The sequence below is a fragment of the Sciurus vulgaris genome (assembly GCF_902686455.1).
Source record: "Sciurus vulgaris genome assembly, chromosome: X".
Lineage (NCBI taxonomy): Eukaryota > Metazoa > Chordata > Mammalia > Rodentia > Sciuridae > Sciurus > Sciurus vulgaris.
This window is the reverse complement of record NC_136471.1, coordinates 74,891,527-74,901,911: the sequence shown is the minus strand read 5'-3', so window position 1 is coordinate 74,901,911 and position 10,385 is coordinate 74,891,527. Positions and strand designations below refer to the sequence as shown.

Sequence of the window (10,385 nt, the reverse complement as noted above, 5' to 3'; positions counted from 1 at the left end):
TTTAGTTTGATGTCATCTTGCTTATCTATTTTTGCTTTTTATTGCTTGTGAATTATGTGTCATAATCCAATGAAACATTGTTAAACACTAACATCATAAAGCATTTTCCCTGTTTTCTCCTAGATGTTTTACAAATTCAGGTCTTACATTTAAATCTTTAATTCATTTTGAGTTGATTGCTATGTTCGGTGTAAGATAAGTGTCCCAATTTCATCTTTTGGAATATGGATATTCTAGTTTTCCCCATGCTATTTCTTAAAGAAGCCATTTTTTCCACATTGACTATTTTTTTTTTTTTTGCAGTGCTGGGGATTGAACCCAGGGCCTTGTGCTTGCAAGGCAAGCACTCTACCAACTGAGCCATATCCCGAACCCCCACATTGAGTATTCTTGGCACCCTGGTTGAAGATCAGTTGACCGCACGTAGGTGAATATATTTCTAGGTTCTCTACCATGTTCCATTGGCCTTATTGTCTTTATGCCAATACCATAGTGTCTTCATTATTATAGATTTGTGATATATGCTGAAATAAAACAGTATGATGGCTCTTTTTCTTTCTCAAAAATCCTTTGACTATTCAATGTCTTTAGTGGCCATATGAATTGGAAGGTTTATGTTTTTCTGTAAAACATTAGGATTTTGATGGAGAGTGCATTGAATTTGTAGTTTTGGGTACTATAGACATTTAACAATATTAAGACTTCCTTTCCAATACAAGTAAATACAAGGATGTCTTTCCTTGTTTTTGTGTGTACTTTAGTTTTTTCATCAATGTCTTTGTAGTTCTCAGTGCACAGATCTTTCACACTCTTGGTCAAAATACTCCTAAGGATTTCATCATTTTTGATGTTATTAAATTGGTTTGCTTTCTTTATTTCCTTTTCATATTATTCCTTGTCAGCATATAGATATGAAACTTTTATATGCTGATTTTGTAGTATGCAACTTTACTTAGTTCCTATAGATTTTTCATGCAGTCCTTAGGGCTCTCTATATATTAGATCATATTCTCTGCAGAAAGAGATAATTTTATTTCCTCCTTTCTGATGTTTTTTTCTATTTCAGTACTACGTTGAATAGAAGTAGAGTGGACATTCTTTCCTTCTTCCTTATCTTAGAAGGAAAACTTTTAGTTTTTACCATTGTATGTGATATTAGCTGTGGGCTTTTCACATATGACCTTTATTGTGTTGAGGCAATTTCCCTTTCTTAAAAGATTGTTTAGAGTTTGTATCATAAAAGAATGTTGAATTTTATCAGATTTTTTTGCATGTATGAACATATCAAAGTGACTTTGCATATTTTGAAACATGCTTTCTTCCCAGGGATAAATCCCATTTGGCCATAGTATATGAACCCTTTAATTTGTTGTTGAATTTGGTTTACTGGTATTTTGTTGAAGGTTTTTGTGTTCACCATGTTCATCATGGATATTGGCCTGTAGGGCTTTTTTCCCTTGTGGTGTCTTGGTTTAGTTTTGGTGTGAGGGTAATGCTGGCCCCATAGAATGAGTTTTAAAGTGTCCCCACCTCTTCAACTTTTTTGAAAGAGTTTGAAAAGAATTGGCATTAATTCTTCTTTAAATGTTTGGTAGAAATTTCCAGTAAAGCCATCTGATCCTGGACTTTTCTTTCATAGGAAGTGGTTTATTACTGACTCATTCTCCATACTATTTTCTATTTCTTCATTGATTAATCTGTGCAGGCTGTACATCTCCAGGAATTTCTCTCCATTTGTTTTAAGTTATTCAATTTGTTGGCATATAATTGTTAATAATAGCCTTTCATGGTCCTATACATTTCTTTGGCATCAGTTGTGATGTGTTCTCTTTTAATTCTAGCTTTATTTATTGGGATCTTCTTTTTTTCCTAGTTTATCTACTTAAGGGTTTGTTCACCTTTTGTCCACCAATGGTTTGTTTATGTTCAAAAGATTAAGCAGATGTTTGATCTTTTAACAGTATCACCCCCCAAAAAAACAGTATCCCACAGATCTTGAATGGTGTCTTCATTCCTTCTTCTTTTTTTTTTTTTCATTTCTGACTGAATGTGATATTTCAAAAGACCTGTTTTCAAGTTCCAACATTCTTTCTTCCACTTGATCTAGTCTGTTGTTAAGGCTTTCAACTGAATTTTTATCTGAATTATTGAGCTCTTCAGTTCCAAGATTTCCAACTGGTTCTTTTTAAAGATCTCTGCTGAATTTCTCGTTTGCATCTTGCATTGTCTTCCTAATTTCCTTTAACTGTTTATCTGTATTCTCTTGAATCTCAAAGAACTTTTAAAAAATATCCTTTTGAATTCTTTATACACTTCAATATCTTTGCAGAATATTACTACTAGGGCATTACATACTTCAGGAGTCATCATATTACCTTGTTTTTTCATATTTCTTCTGTTCCTATGTTGAGATTGGCACAACTGGTGAAATGGGTATCTCTACTACTATTATGGGAAGGCCTTCAGAATAAGCTGCTTTCTCCTAAAGATGCGGTTTGGGGTGTGAATTGGTTCTGCAACGCTGAGTTTATTTCCAGCCGACTGAGGTAGTATACTCCCCCTGTAGCTTCTTTGGCTGTGATTAGTGAGTCCGGGCACAGTTCATTCCGTATTGGAGTTGGAGAAACCCAGTGTCTCTGCAGGTTGTGGAAGAGTGGGGACAATCTATCAGTGTAGGGAGGTATGGTGTAGACGGCAGAGGGTGTACCCTGTGTGGTTACTCCTAGAGTGGGAGTGTGGCTCCTTTTGGGTGATGGGAGTTTCCTCAGACACTCTTGATAATGACTGTGTTACTTGAATGGGACTCTGGTACTGGTTGCTCCAGTTGTGGTGAGGAGTCCTCTGGTTAGACACTGTTGCCAGTCCAGGTGCTTCATGGGGAGAGGCGGGGGCCAGGAATATGACATCCACACCAAGATTTTTCAGCCATGTGTGATCAGATAAAGTGAAGGGGGTGACTGATGCAGGGGACCTGCATAGGTGTGAAAGCAGGAAAAGGTGTGTTTTTCTTCTCTGCTGCTTCTGTGGGCGTGCCTGTCCAGGCACAGGACCTCACCCACCCCCACCACCCCACTGTGCACACTTGAGGATGGGGTGATGAGTGGAGTTCCCTACCCTGTTCTTTCAGTTATGCCTATCAGGATCCAGCAGGAGTGGCTCTCAATTGGAGCCAAGCAAAATTCCTCTCAGCTGAGGTGCTCACAGCAGAAAGCAAGAGCATAATACAGCTGGTAGGAAGAGTTGCTCCCCAGACTTTATTAGGCTGTGCATCTTAAGGACAGGGTTACAGACAGGACTCTGTGGTGTTCTCTGAATCTGCTCCAGCAATTTCTGTGTGCAGAGGAGCTGTAGAAACTTAGAATTCCTTCTCTGCCCTGTTAGTAGCAGCTGCCCCTGTGTAGCACTGGAAGAGGAGCAGTGGGAACCCTATGGGCAACAATCTGGGCTCCTATGCAAAACACACAGGACTGCCCACATTCCTCGGCTCACAGGGCAGTCTTCCTGATTCCCCTGTTCTGTGGACCACACCCTCCTCTCCCCTGCACAACACAACACCTGTTCCCCACCATGTGGCACAGTTAGTATGTTTGTGTTACGGTCACTCCATCTCCCCAAGTCTGGCTTGCAAGGTAGTCACCCAGTAAGCCAGTGAAGTGGAATGTATGCAGGGCCCCAGAGATGAAAATATGCAGGAGATTCTGACCAAAGAGCAGTCTAAATTCAGACAATAGTTCCTCTCTCAAGATGGCTCTTGGATACAGCACCCGGGGTGTTCACCAGGAGGTGATGTGATTTCCTTTTTTTTTTTTTTTTTTTTTTTTTTTTTTAAAGTATAATCCTTTTCCAAAGTCAGACTACTGTGCAGACCACAGGCCTCACCCATTTAGGCTGCAAGCCTGCAAGGGCCATAGCCATAAAACTTGCCAATTGCAAGGATTGTCAATACTTGTACTGATAGAGCTTGCTGGGTCTCTCTCAAAGGGACATTCTCCCCACTACCCCTGCTCCCAGCTGTTGAGCCAGCAGGCAGGCAATGGGGCGTTTGGTTTCTCTTGCTATACTGTGGTCCCGGGTCTCTGCATTTTACAAGGTTTTATTTCTCTACTGTTGAATTCCAGTGTTCTCTTATGGTCAGTCACCTTGATATGCAAATATGAACCTGTTGCTTTGGTTCTTCTTTGTTCATCAGCAGGTGTGTGGTGGGTACCTCTCTTCAGTCATCTTGTCCAGTTCAAATGGAACGTTTTTATTCCACAGAAATTGGATCTTACTATTAATATGGTCTCAAACTAATTTTCTTTTTTATTTTCTCTTATTTTGGTACCAGTAATTGAACCCAGGGGCACTTAACCACTGAGCCACACCCCCAGCCCTTTTTATTATTCATTTGGAGGAAGGGTCTTGCTAAGTTGCTGAGGTTAGTCTTGAACTTACAGTCCTCCTGCCTCAATCCCCCGAGTGGCTGGGATTACAAGTGTGCGCCATGTCCAGCTAACTTTTATTTTTTGGTACTACTGAGCCACATCCCCAGCCCTTTCTAAAAATATTTTGTTTAGAGGCAGGGTCTTGCCTGAGTTACTTAGGGCTTTGCTTAGTTGCTGAGACTGGCTTTGAACTCATAATCATCCTGCCTCAGCCTCCCAAGCCACTGGGATTACAGGTTTGTACCACAACACCTGACCCGTTTAACTTTCTTAATATTAATCATTCTTTTATACCATCATTTCTAATGTCCATATAGGATTCCTTTATATAAAAAGAATTTCATTTCCCTTACCAATCAAATACTATTAAAGATTTAGGTGTTGTTCAAATTTTCCTCATATAAATCAAGTCTGGAATGATCCTTTAAACCAAATGTAAGCTCACACCCAAGAAGGTTTTTTAAAAATTCATTCTTAGAAATGGAGCAGTGATATGAGTACATAAACATTTTCTAAAATTTTATTATGTATTCAATGTAGTTCTATTTCATGTCAGATAATCCACTACAAATTTTTACTTCTATGAGACAGGTGTGGTTATTTTACTTTTATGAGACCTGTGTGTTTTTTTTTTCCCTTTTGCATTCTCTTACCATGTTTATTATAATACTTTGTTTTTATTGTCATGACATCAGTCTCAATATTGACAGATTTAGCTGCTTTAATTCTTGTATTTTATTTATCTTATTTATCTAAATGTTAATTTCTTTTCAAGCAAAAGCAGAGATTTAAATTATTCCAAAATCCTCTCCCCTGTGACAAGCACTTATATTAGTTTCCTATTGGTGCTGTAACAAGTGACCACAAACCTAATATCTTAAGACAACAAATATTTATTATCTTATACGTTTAGAAGTTAGAAGTCCAAAATCAGTCTCACTACATGAAAGTCAAGATTTCAGCTTTTTGAAACTTCGACGGAAGAATCCATTTCCTTGTTTTTTTCAGTTTCAGAGGCTGCCTGCATTCTTTGGTTTGCTACACATTCCTCACATCACTTCAACCTCTTGCTTCCACTGTTCCATCTCCTATTACTAATTCTGATCCTCCTTCCTTCTTCTTATACGAATCTATATGATTACGTTGAGCCCATCTGCATAATCCAGGATAAAATCCCTATTTCAATATCCTTAATTCAATCACATCTGGAAAGACCCTTCTCCCACATAAGGTAACATATTCACCAGTTTCAGAGATTAGGACATGGACATCTTTAAGAAATTGTTATCTGTCTACGATACTGCTATTCACAAGTTTTTAATAAATATATGTACATTACTAACTCATACATTTTACAATATAATATTGACATATGTATTATTTCATAACTTGCTTTTTGCATTTAACATAACAAATTGAACATTATTTATAATTCTTTGTCATTCATCATGCCTAGAGATTTTGTACTATTCCATTAGAGGTAGGGGCCCTAATTCTGCTAACAAATAAAAAAAAGTCCTTGAAAATTTAGGATGATTTCAACTTTTATCTATTAAAGTAAGTGCTGTGTTCTGGTCAAGATGTCCCTATTTTTCTTTTCTTTCCAAAATTCCATTGAAATGACACTAAAAATATATAAAAGGTATAAAATATAAAAACACTAAGTCATGAAGGGCAACAGACATTTGGATAAATATTTCAAAGACATATGTACAGGAAAAGATTCCAATGGGGTGGGACTGATTCTCTCTAGGAGAGTCCTGAGAGAACCTCCTTGCTCAGAAAGACATTGTGTCTGTGCTGGAAGAATTGGAGTGGAACAGCTGCACCAGACTGTACATAACTCCATCCTTCCCCTCAAGAGGGAGAGATTGGCAGCAGAGGCAGCCCCAGAGTCTCTCAAAAGACAATTTCTGATTTAAAAAAAAGCACACAAATACAATTTTTGTGAGTATATGCATATACAAAACCAAACCACTATTAGATACTGAGTAGGCTCAACATACAGCAGAATTCACAACTGAAGAAATGAGCAATAGTAGACAAATATGAAAAGAACTTAAAAATAAGTCTATTTAAAATGTTGAAAAGAGATTTTTTTTAAAGGACTGGAATACATAGGCAAGAGTAAAGACTATGAAAAATAAGGTATATTTGAAGAAGAATCCATGAGAAATTCTAAAAATGAAAAATATATGCATTTAAATAAAAACCTTAATAAATTGTTCATATATTTCACCAAATACAAAGCTGAAGAGTGAGTTGAATAACAAAATCAGATGGGGCTACATCTTATTCATCCTTGTAGTCAGTGTGTAACATAACAAGTTCAGTATCTATCAAGTATTCAGCAATTGCTTGTTAAGTTGAACTAGGTAAGTGATCTTTGAACATCCAGTCTCTGCCGCTTCTCCATGAAGACAGGTCTCAGGGGTCAGACTAGCATCAGGTGGAACTACATGAGGGCTGGGCTGAGCTGCGTCTGGCTCCTTATGGATGGAGTTGGCAATGAAGGCCCTCTAGACAAGAGGTGTTGGGGCTGCCATTCACCACAAGGGCCAGTTTGTTCCCTGGGAGAGGTGGAGACTGGCTTCACTCCATTTGTGCCTGGCTACTGTATTTCTGACCTGTGTCAGATAACAGTGAGACACTGTTACAGCAGTGAAAAAAGATTAAGACTGGGCATGGTGGTACACACCTGTAATCCCTGCTACTTGGGAGGCTGAAGCAGGAAGATAACAAGTTCAAGCCTCAGCAACTTAGTGAGATCCTCTCTCAATTTTTTTAGAAAAATAGAAAGGGCTGGGGATATATCTCAGTGGAAGAGCACCCCTGAGTTCAATTCATAGAACCAAAAAAAAAAAAAAAAAAAAAAACAGATTTTATTCAGTAGCCACTAAAAGTAAAGAACTGTGCTCCATTCCAATTTGTACAGAGGTGATTTGGGCATTTCAAAGGGAGAATATGGGGATGGGGCTAAGTAGAATCAGAGAAGTGAAAATTATAAAGGGTTAGTTAGTGTAAATATGACTGGGCCAGCTCTGTTAGCTGCAGTTGGCAAAGTTAGAATTCTGTCCTCCCACAGAGACTGAGGCCCTATCCTTCTCAGTTATTACATTTCAAAGGAATGGGACTCCAATCCTTTAGAAAGACATTTCTGTGTTGTAAAAGATACATATTCACAATTGTAATCCCTTTTAATTAAATGTTGTAAACAGGGAGGTCAGGGTTCTATAATCAGGCATTGGTTAAAACTAATTTACAAACAGCAAATTTTCCTGGCAACATTGAATTTTCTCAGGAAGTCATTTAAATGGAGGACTGGGGTCAATCTTTTGCAGCTAGGAGTCATGCTAGAGTTTGGTTAGGACACTTAGTACAAGGGTTTGGATGAAGTTGCTATGTGTCAAGAGTTCTGCAGTTCTCACCTGTTAGGAAATATGGGGATGTCAATGGCCATATTTATGTGAGAAGACATTATATAAATGGTTGATGTTAATAACTATGCCAAAGCTCGCTCTCTCCTTACTCCCACCTCCTAGGTTTTGCAACCCCCAATTCCATTCCAGAGAAAGGGGAGCAGTCCTATATGCAACCAGCTCTTCACACCTGCCCCCCACAATTGGACCTAGGGGTAGTCTCCCTCACTGGAAAGAATGATAAATGCCTTTTCTCCAGGACAGCAGCCTTCTTTGTCTTGCAGAAGGAAAGCAATGCAGGCTGTGCCCCACCCCAGAGCACCATGTTTCCTTCAGTCCCCACAGGCAGGGAAGTTTCTCTGAGCTGTGGTCCAAGCAGGTTGAAGTTTCAGAACAGAGCAACTTCTTAAACAGTGACCATCCTTGTGTCCTCTTTTTCTCCATCTTCCTTCTCTTCTATAGTTCAAGGGACGTGGACACTCAGAGGACAGAAATAGATCTGTGCATGCCAACTCAGATGCTCTCAAGAGGGGAGTTTGATGCAGGCTTCTTAGACTTTAGACTACATTTCCCAACTACCTTCCTAACAAGGCACCCTTAGAAGGGAAGTCATCTTCATTGACTGGGAATCCCTGAAGGGTAAATAAGGCAGGTGATTTCCTATAGGACATTGAGGTCTGCTTAAAGAGACTACCCATAAGCTCACAGAAAAGTCTCTTGTGGTTGAATGTCTACAAATAATGTATTATTGGTGTAGCCTAATCTCACTAATTCATAACCACCTGGGATCAGAATTTACTGAAGTATTTACTAAGGAAAAAAAACGATCAGTAATTCTGTGAACTCAGTATTCATTTGAAATTAGCTACCAAGGTGTTGACAAATAACTATCTTAAAAGCAGCAGTGTGGCATGGAAATATCACAAGACTAAGATAAAACTGGCCCGAGTTAGAGTTCTGAAATCATCAAATAGTATATGTGTGACCCTGGGCTCTTCTATCAATTTCTTGAAAATAGCTTCAAATGGTCTAGAAAGAGGTATTGAGTAACTCTTGCTCCAGGTCACAGAGCTAGTAAATGGCAAAGGTCAGCACTGTATAGATCCAGGGTTCTTAACCATTCAAATACACTGTACCTTCTTCATCCGATGCTTGGTTTATTCTAATGGAGTCTAGAACAAAAGTGTCTTAGGATTCCCTTTTCCTTTCCAACATTCCTTATGACTAGCCTAAAACCCTGTCTGCAGAGAATTATTTAAGACATTGCTGATTATTCATTGAGGGGGTAGAAAAATCCCCATTCAACAAGAAATCTCGCTGCCTGGAGATCCCCTGTAGGAAAGGAGGAGACTATTATGGGGTCCTTGCCTGAACCTGAAAGGTATTTATGGGCTAGACTAAGTCATTGGTATCAGAGAGTTTAGAGGCAGTAGTTCTTGGGGCTGGGAGAATTGACTTGAAACCCACATATGTCCGTTCAGCACAGCTATTTCCTTGGATACTTGTAGATGACTCATATGTGTATACAGAAGCTGGTGGAGAGAAAGGGCAGGAAATGGCTTCCGTAACCTCCCATCTTCTCTGAAAGAGGTCACTCCTGGGCCTCAACTAATTAAAGTGTATATATTCTGAAAGTTATCTCCCTGGGAAAGATCCCAATCATACATCAAAGAGGACTCTGGATGGCTTGTATATACAGGACGATGAGCCCATATCTAACTAACGACAAATCTGCATGCTCCAACTTGGTCAAAACTTCAATACTAGGTGAGAAATGACAGCCCACAGAATCTTTAAATGAACTCAGGCCTTCCTATTTTTCAAATAAATTCACTGAGATCAGAAGGATATTTGGTTTGATGTTCTAAAGGCTTACTAGTGGTTGTACATTGGAGCAATTTGTGCAAAATCCTCTTTCTTTTTTTAACAGACACCCACTTCCACACTTAACTATTTCTCCTAAGGGTGTTAATTCTGAATGGGTGCTGAAGGATGAAGAGTACCTGGATATCTTTTGGCCTTCAAAGGAATTGCTGTGGCCACAGAGAGACTATACTCTTTCCCTCACCATGAGTATATACTCTGCAAGTCACGTTTTTGTTATTTCTGGAAAACTTCGTGTGGCATTTGAGACACAGGGCTGTTTTCCATTTCTGTTATTGCATTCTGAGCAGCTCTGAACAAGTCAGTAATTCTGTCAGATTATTGTTCCTTCACTATTCCAAAAAGCATCACTAAACACTTCTGGAGGGCCAGAAATGATGGTGTTTGACTCTCCCCTGGGTGCAAGCCAGCAGATAAGGGCGGAAGCTTTAAGAGCAGCAGACTGGGAAGAATCAGTACAGAGTAAGAAGACTGGACAGAAGTGCACATTCTACACCTAGACAGCTGTCATGGGGCCCCAGTTATAGAACAAGGAAGCATCTAAAGAAATTTCAGCTTCACTTTCGTCCTCTCTCTAATGGCATTGGACTTGCTTCTCCACTCTGGCCATGAAGCCTTTCCTTGTATCTTCAGGAAATCAGAAAATTGAAGTGGGAAC

General features: G+C 39.1%; 1 protein-coding gene across 3 annotated transcripts in view; it reads left to right on the top strand.

The window, feature by feature from the left end:
* The window catches only part of LOC306650790 (uncharacterized protein), a 388,837-nt gene that overhangs the window by 100,358 nt on the left and 278,094 nt on the right, over window positions 1-10,385 (top strand). The window lies entirely within an intron of this gene.